General features: G+C 47.3%; 1 protein-coding gene across 2 annotated transcripts in view; it reads left to right on the top strand.

Moving 5' to 3' along the window:
- The window catches only part of LOC144494767 (A-kinase anchor protein 2-like), a 172,391-nt gene that overhangs the window by 100,515 nt on the left and 46,390 nt on the right, over positions 1 to 25,486 (top strand). Inside the window, exon 1 of one of the 2 annotated variants that reach the window (XM_078214077.1) lies at positions 4,167 to 4,284. The exons of the other annotated variant lie outside the window; for it this stretch is intronic. The gene's annotated coding sequence lies outside the window, so the exon portion shown is untranslated. Of the gene's footprint in view, positions 1 to 4,166; positions 4,285 to 25,486 lie in introns of those variants that run through there. 2 annotated transcript variants of the gene reach the window in all.

The following is a 25,486-nucleotide window of genomic DNA, read 5'->3' as shown; positions in this document are numbered from 1 at the left end:
CCCCTGTTCCTGCCCTGATGTTAATTTGAATCTTTTGTTAGATCCAGGGGTTCTGCAGGAATCCTGCATCAATGTTGTCATCAGCATGGTAAGCAGCCAATCACATTAAAGTATTCCCACAGACCGGAAACCATTAAGTAAAAAACACTGATCATCCTTCATCTTTTAATAGGTTTAGAGGGAGTGAAATAACGATTGGGACATCGATGTTGAAAGCTAAAATATCATAAATTTAAAATAAATAGTAAAAAGACTCTAGAATTTTTATCATAATGGAAAATTTTGACATCACACAAATATAAAATGAGTTTTCCAGGGTGTGAGAGGCTCTACAGCAGTAATTCTGATTTATTTTTATTTAATGTAATTGTGGAGGTCTTGTGGCGCAGTGGGTAGCATCCCTGCCTCTGAGCCAGGAGGCTCAGGTTCAAATCCCACCCCAGGACTTGATGACCATGGAAGGTGCATTCGCAACGCGATCAAACAGCTTGAGCAAATCCTTCCAAACACGCCAATGACAGTAAGAGCGGGAGAGATTCCTGGTCAGCTGTGTGGTGGGAAGACACCAGAGCCTCGACCATCACTGGGGCGGCACGGTGGCACAGTGGTTAGCACTGCTGCCTCACAGCACCAGGGACCCGGGTTCGATTCCCGGCTTGGGTCGCTGTCTGTGTGGAGTTTGCATGTTCTCCCCGTGTCTGCATGGGTTTTCTCCAGGTGCTGTGGTTTCCTCCCACAGTCCAAAGATGTGCAGGTTAGGTTGATTGGCCATGCTAAATTGACCCTAGTGTCAGGGGCATTAGCAGGGTAAATGAGGGTTATGGGAATAGGGCCTGAGTGGGATTCTGGTTGGTACAGACTCGATGGGCCAAATGGCCTCCTTTTGTACTGCAGGGATTCTATGATTCTATACATAGCTCTAGACTGCAACATGCATTTCAAAGTGCACGTTGCCTCAGCAACTCAGCCTCTCTGACAGAGCTGTAAAATACCACCACCACACTGAGATGAATAATATTCAAATGCTGAACATTCTGACACCTCACAGGGAATTCTTGCAACATCAGTGCTGGAGAACGGAACCATTTGTTGAACCAGTTTCTGCATCAAACACACGAGTCGGCTAAAGCACAGTTAGGCACAGCAGCGCGGTGGTTAGCACCGCTGCCTCACAGCACCAGGGTCCCGGGTTCGATTCCAGCCTCGGGTCACTGTCTGTGTGGAGTTTGCACGTTCTCCCTGTGTCTTCGTGGCGTTCCTCGGGGTGCTCCGGTTTTCTCCCACAGTCCAAAGATGCGCGGGTTAGGTTGATTGGCCATGCTAAATTGACCCTAGTGTCAGGGGGATTAGCAGGGTAAATATGTGGGGTTACGGGAATGGGTTTGGGTAGCATTGTGGTTGCTGCAGACTCAATGGGTCGAATGGCCTCCTTCTGTACTGTAGGGATTCTATAAGAAAGATGTGCATTTATATAGCACCTTTTACCACCTCATCGTGATTCTGCTCGCTGCCGCGAGAGAAGGAGTTACAGTCACTGTTGTAAATAGGGGAAAAAAGACAGTAGCCTAATTGCACATTGCGAGGTCTTAGGAATAGCGATGTGATGGTCAGATCATTATTTTTAATCAATGTTTATTGGGGAATAAATATTGGCCAGGACACCAGGTATATTTTCCTTCTCTTCTTCATATGGGATCCTTCATGTCCACCTGGGAGAGCAGACGGGGCATTGGTTCAAGTTCCTTTAACTCTCTCCCTCTCCCTCACCACCATTAGCAGAATGAGGATAAAATGGCTACAACAGGAGACCATAGTCAGAAAGGTTTGGGCCTTTGGAGGTGACTTGCTGTCACCCAAGGCAGCATAAGTCAGTTCCCTGTGCTTTTGTTAACTCCAAACTTGACTATTCCGATGCTCTCCAGTCCACTTTCCCATCTTCCACATTCCAAGATTTTGCTGCCCATGCCCCAGGTTGCATCACTTCCCGTTCACTCATAAACCCCTCACCTAGCAATGCCTCAAATTTAAAATTCTCGTCCTTGTGTTCAACTCCCGCCAAGGCCTCACCCCTCGTTGTCTCTTTAACCTCTTGCAGCCCTCTGAGATAACATAGAATCATAGAATCCCTACAGTGCATTAGTGTCACAAGTCGGCTGACACTAACACTGCAATTAAGTTACAGTGAAAATCCTCTGGTCGCCACACTGCGGCGCCTGTTCGGGTACACTGAGGGAGAATTTAGCATGGCCAATGCACCTAACCGCACGTCTTTCGGACTGTGGGAGGAAACCGGAGCACCTGGAGGAAATCCACATAGACACGGGGAGAATGTGCAGACTCCGCACAGACAGTGACCCAAGCCGGGAATCGAACCCAGGTCCCTGGAGCTATGAGGCAGGAATGCTAACCACTGTGCCACTGTGCCGCCTTCAAAGTCCTCTTACTACTTCTGCCAGCAATGAGTTGCCAGGCAACTGGACTCCGACTCAGAATGCACCAACGATGGCTAAACCTCCCAGCTGCTCAATCGCTTCATCCCATGGTATTATTGCGGGCTGCACGTCAGGGTCTACATAAGCAGGCACAGTTCAAGGTCCACAACTGCTCTGGTGCCAATGACTGTTGCCACCTATCTTCTGATGGGCATTTCTCTGCCCCAACTCCCAGGCGGTTCCAAGCAACCACTGCCCTATGTCCTCGCGCTCCCACGGTTAGTCCAGAGACTTCCCCCGCCGGTCCTGTCGCTTCTCCAGATTGGACTAATCTGATCACATGGCCTTACTTTCATGCCAAAACCCCGCTCACCTGGTCAGCTTCCCAAGTCCTGACAACGGAAACCCAGAACCAAACATTTATGACCATCCCCCAACCCTTCCCCACCTTCCCCCCACCCCCACCATCACCACCCCCACCCCACATACACACCTTGGCATACTTTGCACCAGAGCCCAGGGAATGCTGGGAGTTATGGTCCTTAGCCTCCACCCCGAAAACACACAAAGCCCAAAAAGACCGATTCCCTCACAACAGGCCGCACCTGGAGTATTGCGCACAGTTTTGGTCCCCTTATTTGAGGAAAGATGTAGTGGCATTGGAGGCAGTTCAGAGGAGGTTCACTGGATTGATTCCAGAGATGAGGAGTTTGTCGTATGAAGAGAGATTGAACAGTCTAGGCCGACACTCTCTGGAATTTAGAAGAATGAGGGAAGATCAAATTGAGGTATACAAGATGATAAAAGGTTTGGATAAAGTAGATGTGGAGTTGATGCTTCCTCTTGTGGGGCATTCTAGGACAAGAGGTCATAGTCTTAGGGTAAGGGGTAGCAAATTTAAAACAGAGTTGAGGTGAAACTACTTCTCCCAAAGGGTTGTGAATCTGTGGAATTCGCAACCCAAAGTGCGGCGGATGCTGGGACAGTGAGTAAATTTAAGGAGGAGTTAGACAGATTTTTAATCGGTAATGGGTTGAAGGGTTATGGGGAGAAGGCAGGAAAATGGGGATGAGGAGCATCTCAGCCATGATCGAATGGCGGAGCAGACTCGATGGGCCGAATGGCCCAATTCTGCTCCAATATCTTATGAACTTACGAACTTATTAAAAACTAGCATCAGGAATTTAGGGATATAGAATCCCTACAGTGCAGAAGGAGGCCATTCAATCCGTCAAGCCTGTGCCGACAACTATCCCACCCATGCCGTATCCCTTAACCCCCAAGTATTTACCCTACTAGACCCCCCCTGACACTAACGGGCAATTAAGCGCAGCCAATCAACCCAACCCACACATCTTTGGACATTTTTGTGTTCATTCAGTAAGAATAATGGTGTTTAAAAGATAAAGTACCAGGGATTCTATAAAGTACAGAGGTTGGGGGGTGGGGGTGGGGGGGGGGGGTGGAATTCAATGCTTAAATTTCGAGTAACGTAAACAAAATCCATCAGTGGCAGCCTAATGCTGGTAACATTAAAATAGAATCATTGTACAGAGGGGGGAGGATAGGAGGGGCAAATGAGGTGTGGTCTCGGTGCTGTCAATCTGAGGGGGGTTTGCGATAGTTTGTGGAGTAACGCCACAAAAGGCTCAAGAGATTCTTTGTGTGAATAAAGTGGGAGGAGGACTGGGTTCCGTCACACAATCCCAGCTCGCTGACATCACTCACTCCAGAAGGCAGGAAAGGAATGTGTGAGGAGAGAGAGAGAGAGAGCATTGTGGCACAGATCTCTGCCATCAGGCTGGAGGAACGGCAGAGTGGGACTGCTCCCCCATAGCTCATTGGAACCCTGGTGAGGATTTCTTTCTGCTGTGTGTCAGTGAGTAGTCACGGATGAAGGCTAACTCTCCGAATGTGGAGCTAAATGTGTTTTTCGTGAATGTAAATTGTGACGGGGGTTAAAGCAATTGGGGTTCTTCGTAGATTGTCAGTGAGGCTGTCATTCCAAGCCAGTGCGGCAGCCCTCAACTAACGCAGGGAGGGTCAGAAGTATGAGAATTGAACTGGTTTTGAAAGCCTGTGACTAACTTTCCGCAGTCCACTCACTGAATGCGTCTTAGTTCAGGGCACAGGAGAGCTGTGACACATCGTGAATCTGAAGTGAGTGGCGCTGTATTCTTGTTGAGACTCTCTCGCTCAGCGGCTGAAACTGTCTCACTGTTAACGAACAGGACAGTCCATCCACAGCAAAGGCTGTGAGGGTGCAAGGTCACATCTGCTTCACGTATTGGAGCACGCTCAGAGGCTGCATATCCCAATGAGTTCAGGAAGCTCTCCCGTTTAATAGTCTGAGTGTGTTTTTTTTCATGGGATGCAGGCATCACTGGCTCGGCCAACATTTATTGCCCATCCCTAATTGCCCTTGAGAGCCAACCTCATTGAAATTGAAGTTTATTTATTAGTCACAAGTAAGGCTTACATTAACACTGCAATGAAGTTACTGTGAAATTCATTCCCTGTGGCTCTGGAGTCACATGTAGGCCAGACTGGGTAAGGACAACAGATTTCCTTCCCTAAAGGACATTAGTGAACCAGATGGGTTTTTACAACAATCAACAATGGTTTCATGGTCATCAATAGATTCTTAATTCTAGAGTTTTATTGAATACAAATTTCACCATCTGTCGAGATGGGATTTGAACCCGGGTCCCAGCGCATTACCCTGGGTCTTTTGATTACTAGTGCAATGGCAATGCCACTATGCACCGCCTCCCCATGAGGTGTGTGTGTGTGTATGTGTGTGTATGTGTGCATGCCTGTGCATGTGTGTGTGCACACGTGTGTGTGTGCATGCGTGTGCATGTGTGTATGCGTGTGCATGCATATGCATGTATGTGTGTGTGCATGTCCATGCGTGTGTGTGTGTGCGTGTATGTGCATGTGTGCGTGCGTGCATGCATGTGTACATCCGTGGGTGCGAGTGTGTGTGTATGTATGTGTGTGTGTGTGTATGCGTGTGTGTGTGTGTGCGTGTATGTATGTGCGTGTGTATGTGTGTGTGTGTGTGTTTATATAGAGACTGGCTTATCGCAGAGTGAATGCAGGTGCTGAGGGGAGATGTTGTTGGTTTAGGTACCTGGTTCTATTCAGATCAAATGTACAACTCCGTGTTTAAGCGCGCCAAGATCATCAGTCATCAGAGGCCAAAGAATGAGGAAACACTATTGTCTGTGTGCAGTGTGTACTGAACTATCTGGTCTGAATCATTGGTCAACTATCCCACTCACTGGGCTATGCTGTCATATTGTGTACTCCAAGTCAATAAGAGGGGCAGTCCCTTTAAAAAAATACAAATTTAACCAACTACAGGTTGCAAATCACATTGAACCGCCCTCAGTGCCTCATTGTACAGGCAACGCCACTAAAACACGGCAACACCGCGTGGTGTTTTTTCCAAACTCCAATGTGTCAAACAATACAAACACAAAGTACTGCAGATACTGGAAACCTGAAATAAAGACAGAAAAATGCTGGAAACATTCAGCATCTGCGGAGAGAAAAACAAGAGTAAACGTGTCTGCTCGCTATCAGAACTGGCAAAAAACAATTAAGAGATATAACCAAAGTGAGGGGAGGGGAGAAAAGGCGTGTGATAGGGTGGAAGGCAGGAGAGATTAAATAGTGAAAGGAACCATGGTGCAGAGTAACAGGAGATGATGATGATGAATAAAGAAACAGAAAATGAGTTTGGAGAAGGTTTATCGGGAAAAGCAGAATTGTCTTTTCTGACTAAAGTAAAACCAAATTACTGCGGATGCTGGAATCTGAAACCAAAAGAGAAAATGCTGGAAAATCTCAGCAGGTCTGGCAGCATCTGTAAGGAGAGAAAAGAGCTGATGTTTCGAGTCCAGATGACTCTTTGTCAAAGCATCCAGATAGATCCTCAAAGATCCTGCTTTGATAAAGGATCATCTGGACTCGAAACGTCAGCTCTTTTCTCTCCTTACAGATGCTGCCAGACCTGCTGAGATTTTCCAGCATTTTCTCTTTTGGTTTTGTCCTTTCTGACAATTAGTCATTGACCTAAAATGTTAACTCTGTTCCTCTTTCCAGTCCTGCATCGACAGCTTAATTGGCCTAGTTTTCAGAAGTGCCTTTGCCTGACCGTGATATCACTATCTTATATCATTGGCCGGGCTGTATTTTCTAAACACATTTGGGCTTAATGAACTATGCTTCAGTTTGGTTTTGTCTATGCAACTGTGAAATGATAATAAACTCCCCCTGTTAAATATTTAGCTTGGTTACCACGACTCCCAGCACATTAGAGCAGAGGAAATGGCTGTTTACTGTAGGCATACGAATTGAGGCCATTCAGCCCCTTGAGCCAAACCTGCTGTTAAATTAGATCATGGCTGATTTGCGTCTTAACTCCATTTACCAGTCTTTGCTCCATAGCCTTTGATACCCATACTCAACAAACATTTAGCACTGCTGCCTCACAACACCAGGGACCCTCGATTCCAGCCTCAGGTCATTGTCTGTGTGGAGTTTGCACATTCTCCCCGTGTCTGCGTGGGTTTCCTCCGGGTGCTCCGGTTTCCTCCCACAGTCCAAAGATGTGCGGGTGAGATTGATTGGCCATGCTAAATTGATCCGAGTTTCAGGGGATTAGTAGGGTAAATATGTGGGGTTACGGGGATAGGTTACGTGGGATTGTTGTTGGTGCAGACTCAATGGGCCGAATGGCCTCCTTCTGCACTGTAGGGATTCTACGAATGGATTCTGTTTTTTTTTATTTTATCAATCTCAGTCTTGAACAACACAAGTGATTCCCCCCTGGTGGTCTTTGGGAGAGAGAGTTCCAGATTTCCTATTCCTGTTATGTGGAAGGAGGTTTTCCAGAATTCCTGAATGGCTAAGCTGTAATTTTTAAGATTGTTGCTCCTTGATCTAGGCTTCCCTCCATTGGAGAAGATAGTTCCTCTGTGTCTAACGGGAGGAGGTCTTCCCTACCTCTGGGCCCGATGTTCTGGGTTCAAATCTCACTTCAGGACTTGATGGCCATGGGAAGCGCATAGGCCAGACAGGTTGATTATCAGCCTGTAAATCCTTCCAATATGCCTGATAGTAGGCAATAAGAATGCGGGAGTTTCCTGGACAGTCACACTTCTCACAATGATTAGCACTGCTGCCTCACAGCGCCAGGGACCCCGGTTCGATTCCCAGCTTGGGTCACTGTCTGTGCGGAGTCTGCACACTCTGCCTGTGTCTGTGTGGACTTCCTCCGGGTGCTCCGGTTTCCTCCCACAGTCCGAAAGATGTGCTGGTTAGGTGCATTGGCCATGCTAAATTCTCCCTCAGTGTACCCAAACAGGCGCCGGAGTGTGGCGACTGGGAGATTTTCACAGTAACTTCATTGCAGTGTTAATGTAAGCCTACTTGAGACACTAATAAATAAACAGAAGGCAACAGCAAACCACTGCAAGACTTTGTTTAAGTTTAAAGTTTTATTTATTAGTGTCACAAGTAGGCTTACATTAGCACTGAAATGAAGTTACTGTGAAAATCCTCTGGTCGCCACACTCCGGCGCCTGTTCGGGTACACTGAGGGAGAATTTAGCATGGCCAATCCACCTAACCTGCACATCTTTGGGCTGTGGAAGGAAAGCGGAGCACCTGGAGGAAACCCACATAGAAACGGGGAGAACGTGCAGACTCCACACAGACAGTGACCCAAGCTGGGACTCGAACCTGGGTCCCTGGTGTTGTGAGGCAGCAGAGCTAACCACTCTGTCACCGTGGTGCCCCAGTTGAACACAATCATGGACCAATCCAGTGAAAGTCCATGGTCGCCAGTGTAACCATGGGGCATGATATAAGGAGGGGAAGGTATCTACCCTATCAAATCGTTTCATCATGTTAACCATTCCCATTAGTTCAGCCCTCAACTTTCTGAACTCAAGGGAACACAGACCAAGTTCATGCATCCGCTCCTCATACTTTAGCTCTTTAAACTCTGGGATTATGAGGGTGAATTTGCGCTGGATTTCTCCCACGACTGAGATCTCCTTTCTTGAAGTTGGCTGTCCAAAGCTGAGGGCAATATTCCAGGTGGGGGTGTCACCAAACCTGGGTCCACCAACAGTATCATCTCCTCACCTATTGAATTCCAACACTCTTGAGGTAATGGCCAACACTCCATTAACCTTCTTGATAACTTTCTACACATATCCACTTGTTGCCACACTATAGGAAGGATGTGATTGCACTAGAGAGGGTGCAGAGGAGATTCACCAGGATGCTGCCTGGGATGGAGCGTTTCAGCTACGAAGAGAGGCCAGTTAGACTGGGGTTGCTTTCCTTAGAGCAGAGAAAGCCGGGATGGAGGGGAACCACCAGATTTGAGGTGTACAAAAATATGAGGGACAGCGATAAGGTAGAACATAGAACATAGAACACTACAGCGCAGAACAGGCCCTTCGGCCCACGATGTTGCACCGACCAGTTAAAAAAAAAACTGTGACCCTCCAACCTAAACCAATTTCTTTTCGTCCATGAACCTATCCACGGATCTCTTAAACGCCCCCAAACTAGGCGCATTTACTACTGATGCCGGCAGGGCATTCCAATCCCTCACCACCCTCTGGGTAAAGAACCTACCCCTGACATCGGTTCTATAACTACCCCCCCTCAATTTAAAGCCATGCCCCCTCGTGCTGGATTTCTCCATCAGAGGAAAAAGGCTATCACTATCCACCCTATCTAAACCTCTAATCATCTTATATGTTTCAATAAGATCCCCTCTTAGCCGCCGCCTTTCCAGCGAAAACAATCCCAAATCCCTCAGCCTCTCCTCATAGGATCTCCCCTCCATACCAGGCAACATCCTGGTAAACCTCCTCTGCACCCTCTCCAAAGCCTCCACATCCTTCCTGTAATGTGGGGACCAGAACTGCACACAGTACTCCAAGTGCGGCCGCACCAGAGTTGTGTACAGTTGCAACATAACGCTACGACTCCTAAATTCAATCCCCCTACCAATAAACGCCAAGACACCATATGCCTTCTTAACAACCTTATCTACTTGATTCCCAACTTTCAGGGATCTATGCACACATACACCTAGATCCCTCTGCTCCTCCACACTATTCAAAGTCCTCCCGTTAGCCCTATACTCAACACATCTGTTATTCCTACCAAAGTGAATTACCTCACACTTCTCCGCATTAAACTCCATCCGCCACCTCTCGGCCCAACTTTGCAACCTGTCTAAGTCTTCCTGCAAACTACGACACCCTTCCTCACTGTCTACCACACCACCGACTTTGGTGTCATCAGCAAATTTGCTAATCCACCCAACTATACCCTCATCCAGATCATTAATAAATATTACAAACAGCAGTGGCCCCAAAACAGATCCCTGAGGTACACCACTTGTAACCGCACTCCATGATGAATATTTACTATCAACCACCACCCTCTGTTTCCTATCTTCCTAAGGTGGATAGGAAGAAACCTTTCCCCTCAGCAGAGGTGTCAAAAACCAGGGGGCTTTGATTTAAGATAAGGGGCAAGAGATTTAGAAGGGATTTGAGGAAAACCTTCACCGAGAGGGTGTTGGGAATCATTGCCAGAAAGGAGATGGGAACCCTCACAACATTTAAGAAGCATTTAGATGAGCACTTGAAACACCAGAGCAAACAAGACTATGGACCAAGTGCTGGAAAATGGGATTAGAATTGATAGGTGCTTGATGGCCAGTGTAGACATGATGGGCCGAAGGGCCTCTTTCTGTGCTGTAAAACTCTATGGGCGGAATTTTCCCATCCCGCCCACCATGGGAATTGTAGCCGGCGGGACACGGACCATGCAAAGGTCCATTGACCTCGGGCGGGATTTTCCGGTCTTGGGGCGAGCGTGGCCGGAAAATCCTGCCCTGTGACTATTGCTAATTGTGCACACGGAGGCACCCAATACCTTCTCCGCCAATCCTCATTCCTCACCATTGAGAAAATATTGTGATTTGTCTCTGCCAGATCCAGAGTGGCTGAACTTACACTTCCCCATCTTCAGCTCCAATCGCTCGCTGTTCTGCCCACTCACCTAATCTGTCTGTGACCTTTCTTTTTAATCATTTGTGGGACATGGGCGTCGTTGGCTGGCCAGCATTTATTGCCCATCCCTAGTTGCCCTTGAACCTGTGTGGCTTCTTAGGCCATTTCAGAATCAACCACATTGCTGTGACTCTGGAGTCACATGTAGACCAGACCGGGTAAGGACGGCAGATTTCCTTCCCTAAAGGGACATTAGTGAACCAGATGGGTTTTTCCGATAATCAACAATGGTTTCATGGTCATCAGTAGATTCTTAATTCCAGATTTTTAAAATTAAATCCAAATTTCACCATCTGCCGTGGCGGGATTTGAACCCAGGTCCCCAGAACATTAACTGAGTTTCTGCATAATACCAGTCAACAATACTACCACCAGGCCATCCCCTCCCCTACTTTTCTGCAAGCTCCTACTAACTTGCTTATGTAACTCTCCGCGCCTTCAGCCAAATTGTTGCCACGAATGCTAATAAGCTGCGATGCAATACAGTTCCCAGGGGAACACCACATGGTGCATCTTGGCAATCGGAAACCAAACCTTTGTCCCTACTCTCTGTCTCCGATTCCCAACAATTACTGAGACATGTCATAGGATTACCTCTAGTTCCATGTCATCCCATTCCAAGCGAGAGTCACTTGGGCGGAACATGCCCCACGGATATCCAAAGACAATCCCCACAGTCTCCTCTCCACCATCACCTTCGCTTCCTCAAAAATGTTCAACCGGGTTAATCATGGAATCATACAATGCAGAAGGAAGCCATTCAGCCCATCAAGCCTGCACTGACCACAATCCCATCCAGGCCCTATCCCCATAACCTCACGCATTTACCCTAGCTAGACTCCCTGACACTAAGGGGCAATTTTAGCATGACCAATCCACCTAACCCACATGTCTTTGGACTGTGGGAGGAAACTGGAGCACCCGGAAGAAACCCACGCAGACACGGGTCCCTGGCGCTGTGAGGCAGCAGTGTCATCACTATGCCAATCAGACATGATCTACACTGTGTGGACCAAGATAATTAGTGTCAATGGCCATTCCACCAGAGGAGGCATCGCAGCTCAGCTTCATCCAACCTGTGCCCAATGCCGTCACATACATCTTCTCCAGTAGGAGGGGAACCACATAGCAGTCAGAAGCTGGAGGGTCAGGAACTCTGAAGAATTTGATTTGATTTGATTTATTATTGTTACATGTTTTGGTATACAGTGAAAAGTATCTTTTCTTGCGCGCTATGCAGTAACGACTTTAATCAGGCAATTGAGGTGGGCCTGTTAGACTATAAACTCCCTGATTAAGGACCAAATTGATGGGCCAATCAGGGAGCCTCTTGCTTTGTACTTAACCAGGCGTGTCAGTTCCTCTGGGACTCTGAGTGTAAACTGCTGACTGAAAGCACTCAGTATGCTGTTGTCAGACTTGTAAATAAAGTGATTTTGGTGAAGGGACTTCTGCCTCCGAGGACTTATTACACAAAGCATACCGTTCATAGAGAAGGAAAACAGAGAGTGCAGAATATAGTGTTACAGTCATAGCTAGGGTGTAGCGAAAGATCAACTTAATGAGAGGTAGGTCCATTCAAAAGTCAGACAGCAGCAGGGAAGAAGCTGTTCTAGAGTCGGTTGGTACGTGACCGTAGACTTTTGTATCTTTTTCCCGACGGAAGAAAGTGGATGAGTCACACGAAACGTTAACTCTAGTTTCTCCCTCCACTGACGCTGCCAGACCAGCTCCGTTTTTCCAGCATTTTCTGTTTTTATTCTGGTCAGGAGAAGGAACTGGGTTTCATTTTCTCACACGCGGTGCTGCCTGCTGCCATTCTCCCCCTCCATCCACGATCCACCCCCGCATTCCATGGGGCAGGCACCCCACCCCAACGTCCCCAGCCAACTGCTTCTCCTGTCATAAGCTTGGTCTGACCTGTAGGGCGTCTTATTGGAAGCGAGGCGGGTGAGAGAGGCAGTGAGAGGTTTACAGAGGTCTTTTTTGGTGGGGCGGGGGGGGGGGGGGGGGGGGGGGGCGAATAACCATGTGGGGGATAACGAAAAGAGGCACGATGACAGGAGAGAGAGTCATCGGAGAGGCAAAGAGAGAGGCAGGAGAATATCGAAACGAAGATGGACATGGGTCTGAACATGAGTCATTGGGTGGAATTTTCCCGTCCCGCCCGCCATGGGAATCGTAGTGGGAGGGGCCAACCATGCAAAGGTTGACCTAGGGCAGGATTTTCCAGTCTTGGGGCGAGCGCAGCGGAAAATCCCACCCATAGAATTTTACAGCACAGAAAGAGGCCCTTTGGCCCATTGTGTCTGCACCGGCCATGAGCACCATGTGAACAGAAAGAACAGAAGCCCAGATTGCGACTGACGACTGAGTCATCAATCATGCTGTTGAAAGAAATTCCAATATATATTTCAAATGAATCCCTTTGGGGATGGAAATCCAGTTATTAAAGTTCATAAAAGAGCAGGGTCGACTATGTCATGTATAATTTTAGTAAGCTCACTGAGAGGCACTGGTCTCCACATCATGAATGCCTCTTCAGTATTCCAAGCTGTGCTCCAACATTCAAGATAGCTCATAGCTCTGGCACACAGGAGGAAGGGGAGATAAAAAGCAGCAAAGAGCAATATAACCTCAATTTGCTGATGCATAAATCAGTTCAGACTTAAAGGAAGCAGAATGGGAGCAGAATGTTCCCTGATTGGCAAACATATTTGCACTCTGAGCATGCCTTCCAAGGTACCGACATTGAGGAACTCGCAATCACGTGGAGTAGTTACTTGGCGTGGCGTGTGAAAAGCTGCGGTGCATTTAAAGGGAAGTCAGACAAGTATAAGTGGGGGGTGGGCAAATGAAAGGAAGGTGTATTGTTAGAGCAAACTGATGTAAACATAGTGATAGCTGGTTTGGATTCTCAACTCTGGTACACAAACCAAATAAGTATTTTCTATATTGGTGTTATTGCATGAATTACCTAAAGAGGGGAGGGTATTAACATGAAAGCCCCCATTTGATTTGATTTGATTTATTATTGCCATTTATTATTGATTGATATATAGTGAGGAGTATTGTTTCTTGCACTATACAGACAAAGCATACTGTTCATAGAGCACATTGGGGAAGGAAAGGAGAGGGTGATGTTACAGTCATAGCTCGGGTGTAGAGAAAGATCAGCTTAATATCTGGTAGGTCCATTCAAAATTCTGATGGCAGCAGGGAAGAAGCTGTTCTTGAGTCAGTTAATACATGTCCTCAGACTTTTGTATCTTTTTCCCTGAGAAAAGAAGATGGAAGAGAGAATGTCCGGGGTGCGCTGGGTCCTTGATTATGCCGGCTGCTTTTCCGAGGCAGCGGGAAGTGTAGACAGAGTCAATGGATGGGAGACTGGTGTTTGTGCAATTGACTGGGCTGCATTCAAGTTTGTAGTTTCTTGCGGTCTTGCTCAGAGCAGGAGCCATACCAAGCTGTGATACATCCAGAAAGAATGCTTTCTATGGTGCATCTGTAAAGATTGGTGAGAAGGACATTATAAGGTGTTAAAGTAACAACTTGCATTTGCTTAGTGCCTAGAACCTAGTAAAATATCCCAAGACATTTTACAGGTATTGAGTAGGGCAGCACGATGGCACAGTAGTTGGCACTGCTGCCTCACAGTGCCAGGGACCTGTGTTTGATTCCCAGCTTGCGTCACTGTCTGTGCAGAGTCTGCACGTTCTCCCCATGTCTGCGTGGTTTTCCTCCGGGTGCTCCGGTTTCCTCCCACAGTCTGAAAGACGTGCTGGTTTGATGCATTGGCTGTGCTAAATTCTCCCTCAGTGTACCAAACAGGTGCCAGAGTGTGGCGACTTGGGGATTTTCACAGTAACTTCATTGCAGTGTTAATGTAAGCCTACTTGGGACACTAATAAATAAACTTTAAATATCAACCCAAATTTAGTGCCAGGTGACGGAGGGAGATGCTTGGACAATCAATCGAATAGGTAGGTTTGAAGGAAAGTCTTTGGGGTAGGGAGAGATGCAGAAATGTTAAGGGAGGGAATTCTGGTGCTTGAGGGATAGGCACTGAAGACGTGGCCACCAACACTGGAACAATGAAAATCAGGATGTTCAGGAGGCTAGAATTAGAGGTGTTTTGAGGCCTTGATGTGGAGATGCCGGCGTTGGACTGGGATGGGCACAGTAAGAAGTCTCACAACACCAGGTTAAAGTCCAACAGGCTTAATTAGAATCATGAGCTTTCAGAGCACTGCTCCTTCCTCAGGTGAGTCAACCCGAGACTCACCTGATGAAGGAGCAGCGCTCCAAAAACTCATGATTCCAAATAAACCTGTTGGACTTCAACCTGGTGTTGTGAGACTTCTTACTGTTCTAAGGGCATGGGAGAGTTGTGGGGCTGGAGGAAGTTACACTGAGAGGGAGGAGCGAAGTCATGGATTTATCTTGGGTTATCCATTTTCTCCTTTTCAATGTTTGCATTCAAACACAAAAGTCTCGAATAATTATTACTGTGGCCAAAATGTGACTTAGAATGTCAAGTCAGATGAGGGAGGATTCTTGTGGCAGGAGTTTCAGTGGCATGGTCCTGGGAAGATTTTGTTTTTGTGTAGCATTTTGGAAGCAGAGACCTTGATTGCAAACACTTTGACGTCAGAATCGTTGTCAGGGTAAGCGTTAGTTGCCACTTGAACTTGCTCAGAAGTGTGGGATTCTCATTGCCTCCAACATATTTTATAAAAAAGTGATCTCTTTATTTGATTCCAAATCTCTAGCTGCCAGAATTCCATCTTAATCCTGCAGCCTGGTGTGTTGACTTCTCCAAAACAGCTCTCCGTGCCTCCCCAAATCTGCCATTAAATGGGAGAGTTGGTGCAGACTATTCTCTCAGGAGGCAATGGTGAAATGTGTTTCCACAGCTGCCCTCCATGGTCCCACTCCTCCCTATCCTTGTCTCCTCCTCCAGCCTCACCACACTCTGAGATCTCTGACCTTCGCCAATTCTAATCTTTTGCCCATCCCCAAATCTCAACGCTTCACCATTGGTGGCCGTGTCCTCATTTGCCTCAACCCCATGCTCTGGAATATGTTCCCGATTGGCGGCACGGTGGCACAGTGGTTAGCACTGCTGCCTCACAGCGCCAGGGACCCAGGTTCAATTCCAGCCTTGGCTGAGTGTTTGTATGGACTTTGCACATTAATAGAATCAAAGAATCCCAACAGTGAAGAAGGCGGCCATTTGGCCCAATGGGTCTGCAGAGACTTTCTGTGTCATTTACCCAGGCCCAACCCTGGCTCTATCTCCGTAACCCGACACACATTCTCCATGTCTCTGTGTCTGTGTGAGTTTCCTCCGGGTGCTCCGGTTTCCTCCCACAGTCCAAAGATGTGCAGGTTAGGTGGATTGGCCATGCTAAATTGTGCCTTAGTGTCCAAAGATGGGCAGGTTAGGTGGATTGGCCATACTAAATTGTGCCTTAGTGTCCAAAGATGGGCAGGTTAGGTGGATTGGCCATACTAAATTGTGCCTTAGTGTCCAAAGATGGGCAGGTTAGGTGGATTGGCCATGCTAAATTGTGCCTTGGTGTCCAAAGATGAGCAGGTTAGGTGGATTGGCCGTGCTAAATTGCCCCTTTAGTGTCCCAAGATTTGTAGGTCAGGGGATTTGTCACGGGAAATGTGTGGGGTTACAAGGGTAGGACAGAGGAGAGGGCCTGGTAAGATGCTCTGTCGAAGAGTCGCTGCAGACTCGATGGGCCGAGTGGCCTCTTTCTGCACTAGGGATCCTATGATGATAAACATGTCTGCCTCTCTCTTCTCCTTTATGATGCTGTTTAAAACCTACCAAGCTTTTGGTCCCAATATCTCCTTACGAGGTTCAATGTCACATTGTGTCTGTTGGGACTCCTGTAAAGTGCCTTGGGACGGTTCATGATGCTAATGGTGCTATATAAATGCAACTTATTGTGCCAATTCAAGCAAGAAGGTCAAAAGTCATCTTGTCAATATACAAACATATGAATCAAGAGCATGAGGTAGCCATTCAGCCCCTCTGGCCTGCTCCGCCGTTCAATATGATCACAGCTTCTCTGACTGTTGCCTCACTCCACATTCCCGCTTGCCCTCCCCCCACCGTATCCTTTGACTCCCTTGTTAATCAAGAACCTATCTACATCTGCCTTAAAAATATTCAAAGACTCTGGGCAGAATTTTCCCATCCCGCCCGCCATGGGAATTGCAGCGGGCAAGGGACGGACCATGCAAAGGTCTACTGAACCTTGGGTGGGATTTTCCAGTCTTGAGTTGAGCGCGGCTGGAAAATCCCACCTTCTGCCTCCAGCACTCTCTGGGGAAGGGGGTTCCAAAGACTCGCAACCCTCTGACAGAAAAAAAAATCTCTGCTTATTGTTAGAATGTAACCGATGATGACATTGGATCTGTTGTAGTGTGACCAATGGTAGCAAGCTGTAAGGGTCAGCTGACCTAATAAACAATGTAACCAATGACAGAATGATGTGATGATCAGCTGACTCAGTATAAATAAGAACCTGTTGGGAACTGGGGGGAGTTTGGAATGGCCCAGGGTGAGGCCTCAAGTGTTGGAGTAATGAAGTTTCTTTATTAAACCTTTATCTTTGATTTATCTGTTTGGAGTAAGTTTTGTTTCATTTCGTTGCTTGTGACTAAAGAGTACCTTCTACTGGATGAATACTTGTCTCCATCTTAAATGGGAGACCTCTTATTTTTAACCTGCGTCCCGTAGTTCTGGTCACTCCCACACGGGGAAACCTCCTTTCACGTTGTCAATTCCCCTCAGGATCTTCTTCCAATAAGGTCACCGCATAAGCCTCTAAACTCCGACGGAGACAGGCCCAACCTGTCCAACCCTTCCACGTAAGAAAACCTCTGCAATTAGTCGAGCGAGCATTCGGGCGAAGATAGATTCGACTGCCATTTGGAGTCACGAATCAGACTTAATCTCCGACTGTTTCTGAGTCCTTTCTCCTCGGTTGAAGAGGGGCTATGGAATCTTCATCTGTTGTGAATTAAGAGGAAAGACAGGCAGAGCAAATGGAGCTTTCAAGTTGTTTCCCGCTGCCTAATGTCACTTTAAAGCCTGGATTAACATAATGCTTTTACATCATAATGAGCATGTGGCTCTGTAATGTGATACAGGTTTATGCATTTGCTGATCCTGGTTTGTTATACTGCAGGGACGTCAATTCTAGCTCTGATTAATATGAGCAACAGCGAGGCTGATGAGACTATTTATTTGCTTGGTGAAAATCATTAATCGTGCATGATTCTCTACCTGGCCAACAAATACATCTGCTGCTCGCGTTTGTCTGCTCGCTGTCCGTTTGTCTTATAGACAGCAGCTGGCAGCAACGCAGCCAAAAGTGCAACATTTTTTGGGGCTTTACTCATCAGCTGGGTATTTGACAGGCAGGGATTGTTGGCTGGCTATAGCAACCCCAGCAAACTCGAGTTCGTTCAGCATGACTTTTCTTTCACTTGTTCTGAGGATGTGAGTGTCCCTGACTGACCCCGAGAGGGTGAGCCGTCGCCTTGCAGCCCGTCCACTTGGCAGAATTTTCCCCATTCCTGCACCAAGGTGGGAAAACTGGTGCCCAGCTCGCCTGGGTGGTCGGTGCAGACTCGATGGGCTGAATGGCCTCCTTCTGCACCGGAGGATTCTATGATAGTGCTGCACAGCCCGGCTCTTTTCGTCCAATCATCAAGCATTCGGTGCAGAAAGATCTACAGGCGTGGCCAGAAAAGGCTGGGGTGCCAATCAGAATGGTTGCTTTGTCCTGGATGGTGTGGAGCTTCTTGAGTGTTGTTGGAGCCGCACCCATCCAGGCAAGTGGAGAGTATTCCGTCACAGTCCCGATCTGTGCCTTGTAGGTGGTGGACAGGCTTTGGGGAGTCAGGAGGTGAGTTACTCGCCGTAGGATTCCCAGCCTCTGATCTGCTCTAGTAACTGCGGTATTCAATGCAGTTTCTGGTCAGTAGCAATCCCGTCAGGATGGTAGTGGTGGCTCAGCGATGGTAATGCTATTGAATGTCAAAGGGAGATGATTAGATTCTCTCTTGGAGATGGTCATTGCCTGGCACCTGTGTAGCGTGAGTGTTATTTGCCACTTATCAGCCCAAGCCTGAACGTTGTCCAGGTCTTGCTGGGCGGCACAGTGGTTAGCACTGCTGCCTCACAGCACCAGGGACCCCGGTTCAATTCCTGCCTCGGGGTCGCTCTCTGTGTGGAGTTTGCACATTCTCTCCATGTCTGCGTGGGTTTCCTCCAGGTGCTCCAGTTTCCTCCCGCACTCCAAGATGTGTGGGTTAAGTGGATTGACCCTAGTGTCAGGGGATTAGCAGGGTAAATATGAGGGGTTATGGGAATAGGGCCTGGGTGGGATTGTGGTTGGTGCAGACTCGATGGGCCGAATGGCCTCCGTCTGCACTGTCGGGATTCTATGATTCACAACCCGCATCAGTATCTGAAGAGTAGCAAATGGTACCTGAACATTGTGCAATCAACAGTGAACATTCCCACTTTGAACCTTCTGGTGGAGGGAGGGTTATTGATGAAGCAGTTGAAGATAGTTGGGCCCAAGACACTCCCGGAAGAACTTGTCCAATGATGTTCTTGGGTTGATATAATTGAATTCCAACAAGCTCTCCTTTGTGCTAGCTATGACTCCAACCCATGGAGAGATTTTCCCTTAATTCGCAATGACCTGGGTTGGAATGCACTGGGGGCCCGGGTTCGAATCCTATCATGGCAGATGGTGAGATTTGAATTCAATAAAAATCTGGAATTAAAAGTCTAATTATGACCATTGATGTAAAAACCCATTTGGTTCCTAATGTCCTTTAGGGAGGGAAATCTGCCATCCTTACCCGGCCTGGCCCACATGTGACTCCAGACCCACTGCAACGTGGTTGACTCTTAACTGCACTCAGGGATGGGTAATAAATGTTGGCCCAGCCAGTGATGCCCACATCCCGTGAACAAATATAGCACAAGTATCAGCATCTTATCAGCATTCAAGGGCAATAATTATTGGCCTTGCCTGCAATGTAAATGAATTGTGTGAAGATTAAAGTATCAATTCTCTGAAGCCATCATTCATCAGTGGCACAGTGGTTAGCACTGCTGCCTCACAGCGCCAGAGACCCAGGTTCGAGTCCCGGCTTGGGTCTCTGTCTGTGTGGAGTTTGCACGTTCTCCCCGTGTCTGCGTGGGTTTCGGGTGCTCCATTGTCCTCCCACACTCCAAAGATGTGGAGGTTAGGTGGATGAGCCATACTAAATTGACACTTGATGTCAGGGGGACTAGCTAGGTTAAATTAATGGGGTTATGGAGATAGGGTCTGGATGGGGTTGTGGTCAGTGCAGACTCGTTGGGCCGAATGGCCTCCTTCTGCACTGTAGGATTCTATCGAGGAATCTTTTCCATTTTAATGTGGCCATGCAGGGTTCCGACTCAATCCTTTATTTTGAAGGCAAATCTCAGTAAGTTGCGATTGATATACCAGAGGAATGATTTTCTTTCCTGCTCTGACCTGACTTTCTGTGAACACAGTGAGAAGTCTCACAGCACCAGGTTAAAGTCCAACAGGTTTATTTGGCACTCGCTTTCGGAGTCTCAGGCTCCTTCATCTAATTGGCCAGCAGCTGTAGGTGGGCAGGGCGCCATATTCTGAGGTCTTCAGTCGGGGAGGAAGGCCCACCACTGTCCTCTCGAGTGCCTGATGGGCAGAAAGTACAGTAGACCACATTCCTAAAAGTCAGCACGGGTGTCTCGCCATTTTGTTTCAGGCAGCGCGCGAGACACCCGCCAGAAATATAAGATTCCACCCTCTGAGGTTGAAGGTTGTGGGTTCAAATCTCACTCCAGAGATCTGAGGACAAGTCTAGGCTGACACTCCAGCATGGTACTGATAGGAGTATGAGAAGCAGTCTTTCGAAATAAATTTTTATTTGTTCATGGGATGTGGGCATTTATTTCCCATCCCTGAAGGAAATTAAGAGTCAACCCACATTGCTGTGGCTCTGGAGTCACATGTAGGCCAGACTAGGTAAGGACAACAGATTTCCTTCCCTAAAGGACATTAGAGAACCAGATAGGTTTTTCCTGACATTGGTTTATGGTCACCAATAGATTCTTCATTCCAGTTTTTTTTTATTGAATTCAAATTTCACCACCTGCCGTGGTGGGATTCAAACTTGGGTCCCCAGATCAATACCCTGGGTCTCTAGATTACTAGCTCAGTGACAATACCACTATTCCACTGCCTCCCCAGGTATGGAACCAAGACCTGATAGACCAACTCAAACGGATGTAAAAGATCCCATGGCACAATACAAGAATACTTGGCTGTAAAGGGAGGTGGTGAAAGATGCTACATAATCTCAGCCCTTTAAGAGCTTGATGATTGATTCACTTCAGCCGGAGAGACCTCTTCTCAACTGCTCCTGAAGTGAAGAGTGCAAATTAAGGCACAATCTTTACAGATGCACCATAGAAAGCATCCTTCCTGGTTGTATCACAGCTTGGTATGGCTCCTGCTCTGCCCAAGACCGCAAGGAATTACAAAGGGTCGTGAATGAAGCTCAATCCATCACTTACTTGTGACTAATAAATAAACTTTAAATGACTGTAACACTATATAGAAACCCTACAGTGCAGAAGGAGGCCATTCAGCCCATTGAGTCTGCACCGACCACAATCCTACCCAGCACCTATCCCCATAGCCCCATCTATTTACCCTGTTCGTCCCCCCTGACACTAAGGATCAACTTAGCATGGCCAATTAAGCCTAGCTCACACATCCTTTTCATGAGGGAATGGATTTTTCAAATCAGAATGTATTTAAAGTAAAGTAAAGTTTATTTACTAGTCACAAATAGGCTTACATTAACACTGCACTGAAGTTACTGTGAAAATCCCCTGGTTGCCGCACTCTGGCACCTGTTCGGGTACACTGAGGGAAAATTTAGCACGGCCAATGCACCTAACCAGCACGTCTTTCAGACTGTGGGAGGAAACTGGAGCACCCGGAGAAAGCCCACACAGACACGGGGAGAACACGCAGACTCCGCACAGGCGGTGACCCAAGCCGGGAATCGAACCCGGGTCTCTGGCGCTGTGAGGCAGCAGTGCTAACCACGGTGCCACTGTGTCACCCTTTCTGCACTCTCTCCTTTCCTTCTCTATGAACGGTATGCTTTGTCTGTATAGCGCGCAAGAAACAATACTTTTCACTGTGTACTAATACATGTGACAATAATAAATCAAATCAGATCAAAAATGCATTGGTTCAAAACTAATCCAAGCTGGATAGTTTCTCGCTGACTTGTAACTTTTGGTTTCAATGTGGTTGTGGAGTGTGATCTCTGCATTGTGTTGTGAAATGTGGAGTCCATTGTTAGGGTATTAATTACTCTTTAGTCTCACTGGCCTGGCACCGACACTGTATATTTTCCCAGTTGTTGATGTCAGTGCTGCAAATTGCCTGATGGAGAATCCATTCACACACTGGGCTGACAATTCTGAATGAGGACATAGGATCGGCATGTAGGTTGTGAGATGGAATACACAATTATCTTTGGGCCAGGATTACTTCATAATTTATTTCAAAGTCCCATGGTGAAAAGAGTCAGGGTCAAAAGAAAAAAAGACTGGAGCAAACTTCCCGGACTTTCCGTCTCCGGCCCACTGCCATGGTCCTTTTCCGTTAAAATCCCTGGATTTTCCTGTTTGATTCCACACCCACTAAGTTCGATCTGATGCTTCAATGCCATGGTTACGCCCTCCCTTTCCCGTAAAGCATTACAGAAGCAAAACTCATCAACTCTTGACTTGGCAGGGATTACTCTTCTGACTGGATCAAGTTCAAGTCCTTTTCCGATCGAGTCTGCTTCGTTCTCCAGGACTGTCCTTCCCTGAGCAAAGTTAAGAGTGTTTAATCATTTGTTAGGACCAGGTGAGAAGGGGGTGAACTGGTTCCCCTCTATTCAGCCACCTCGATCGGTCGTAACAAAGCTTCAAGAATCTTTTCCACGAGGGAATGAATTTTCCAAATCAGAATATATTTGAAGTAAAGTTTATTCATTAGTGTCACAAGTCGTCTTACCTTAACGCTGCTATGAAGTTACTGTGAAACTCCCCTAGTTGCCACACTCCGGCGCCTGTTTGGGTACACTAAGGGAGAATTTAGCATGGACAACACACCTAACCAGCATGTCTTATCGGACTGTGGGAGGAAACCGGAGCACCCGGAGGAAACCCACGCAGACACGGGGAGAACGTGCAAAGTCCACACTGACCCAAGCCAGGATTCAAACCCAGGTCCCTGGCGCTGTGAGGCAGCAGTGCTAACCACTGTGCCACCGTGCTGCCCTACTCAATACCTTTAAGTACAAAGCCTAAGATCCCACCATGCTACACTAATTTCCAAATTAGCTATTTGAGCTGACGGTTGAAAGTTTAAAAGTCATGAGGGGGTGTTCTGGCCTCCCTGCGATGTGTTTCCCATGGTGGGAAGCCGTGCATCGTTCGCCCATGGCGGGATCTTCTGTTCCCGCCACTATTAATGGGCTTTCCCATTGACTGCACCCCATACCACGAGGAAACCACCATCAGTGGCGAGACCAAAGATCCCACCGCCACGAACAGCCGAAAAACCCCGGCTAATATTTTCAAAAGTAAAGGGGCATAGCTTTGTGATGCAATGCTGTACTCCCCGCTCATTAACCCTTTGAAACTTCCAACACCCGAGAATCAATCGACACTGAAAGAACCCAGCCTTCTGCCCTCCTGGTCCTTGGGATTGGTGTTGCAATCAGGGTTAATTGGAAGACATCCCATGTTGACGTTCTCGGCTCTCATCTGTTCCTGCCACCACTACCAACAGGAACGGGGAATTGGGAACTCAACCAAAACTCCATTCACTGCAACGGCAGCGGAGAATGCCAGCTGCGGGCAAGGGCTGTGAGAATGTTGTCAGAGGTTCCAAGAGTTCGATGATGAGGAGAGGTTGCACACACTAGGTTCCAATTCCCTCAAATATAGATGGGAAAGGAACGCTTGCGTGTCAACTGTGTCTCAGTTGGTAGGTAACACTGTCACATCTGAGCTGCAGCGTTCCGGTTCAAATCCCACACCAGGATTCAGCTCAAAAATCAATCTGACAATCCTGTGCAGTGCTGAGGGGGTGTCACACGGCCTGAGGCACTGTCTTTTGGGTGAGCTATTCAACTGAGACCCTGTCTGCCTGTTTTGGAGCGTATAAAAAATCCCATGGCACTATCTGAAGGAGAGTGGGGGAATTCTCCTCAGTGTCCTGGCCAACATTCATCCCTCAATGAACAGATTATTAAGATTTGCCACATTGCTGTTTGTGGGATTACATAACACACACTTGGGGCGAATGGGATCAAAGGTCATGGGGAGAAAGCAGGATTAGGCTATTGAGTTGGACGGTCAGCCATGATCGTGATGAATGACGGGGCAGGCTCGAAGGGCCGAATGGCCTCCTCCTGCTGCTATCTTCTATGTTTCTATGAGGAATTTCCTGTGTGCAAATTGGCTGCCGTGCTCCCAGCATCACAACAACAGCTGAACATCAAAGGCACTTTTGGAAGTGATGTGGTTGTGCGTGTCTCCCAGTTTGATGAGGTCTTCAGGTTTTTGAGGAAATTAGATACGATAGAGGAATGCCTTTTCTGCTGATGGGTGAGTGTAGGGCAAGGGAACATCACCTTAAAATCAGAGCCAAGGCTTTCAGGAAAGAAGTTAGGTAACACTGCTCCACACAGTCCAAAAGACGTGCTGGTTAGGTGCACTGCCCATGCTAAATTCTCCCTCAGTGTATCTGAACAGGCGCCGGAGTGTGGCAACTAGGGGATTTTCATAGTAACTTCATTGCAGTGTTAATGTTTGATTTTGACTTTTAAAATTTATTATTGTCACATGTATTAACATCCAATGAAAAGTATTGCTTCTTGCACACTATACAGCCAAAGCATACCATTCATAGAGAAGGAAACGAGAGAGTGCAGAATGTAGTGTTACAGTCATAGCTAGGGTGTAGAGAAAGATCAGCTTAATGCAAGGTAAGTCCATTCAAAAGTCTGACAGCAGCAGGGAAGAAGCTGTTCTTGAGTCAGTTCGTATGTGACCTCAGACTTTTGTATCTTTTTCCCAATGGAAGAAGGTGGAAAAGGGAATGTCCGGGGTGCGTGGGGTCCTTAATTATGCTGGCTGCTTTGCCGAGGCAGCGGGAAGTGTAGAAAGTCAGTGGATGGGAGGCAGCTTTGCGTGATGGATTGGGCTACATTCACGATCACGTCAGCCTACTTGTGACACTAATAAATAAACTTTAAACTTAAACAAGGGATGATAGGATTAAGAAACTTTTCCCACAAAAAGCAGTAGATGCAAGCTCAATTAATAATATTAAACCTGAAATTGAATGATTTTTGTTTAATGAGGATAAGGAGCCAAGTTGGGTAGGTGACATTGAGGTACAGATCAACCATTATATCATTGAATGGTGGAAGAGCTCAAGGGGCTGAATGGCCTACTTCTGCTCCAATTATCTATGGGGTAAAGCTGTTTTCATTGGCTGAAGGTAACCAAGCGACACAGATAAAAATAAGATCTTGGCAGAAGCGACAAAGGTGAGATGAGGGAAATATTTTTGATCTAGTGAATAGTTATCTGGGATGCGCTGCCTGAAAAAGCAATGGGAGCAGTTTCAATAGTGACTTCCAAACGGGAAACAAGTTTCAGGGGTTTTGTTGGAGTGGAGACAGGTAACAAGGGAGTGGGGAATGGGTGGTACAGTGGCACAATGGTTAGCACTGCTGCCTCACAGCGCCAGTTACCCGGGTTCGATTCCCAGCTTGGGTCACTATCTGTGTGGAGTC

Source organism: Mustelus asterias, chromosome 6 (assembly GCF_964213995.1).
Source record: "Mustelus asterias chromosome 6, sMusAst1.hap1.1, whole genome shotgun sequence".
Lineage (NCBI taxonomy): Eukaryota > Metazoa > Chordata > Chondrichthyes > Carcharhiniformes > Triakidae > Mustelus > Mustelus asterias.
This window is presented reverse-complemented; position numbering and strand designations above follow the sequence as displayed.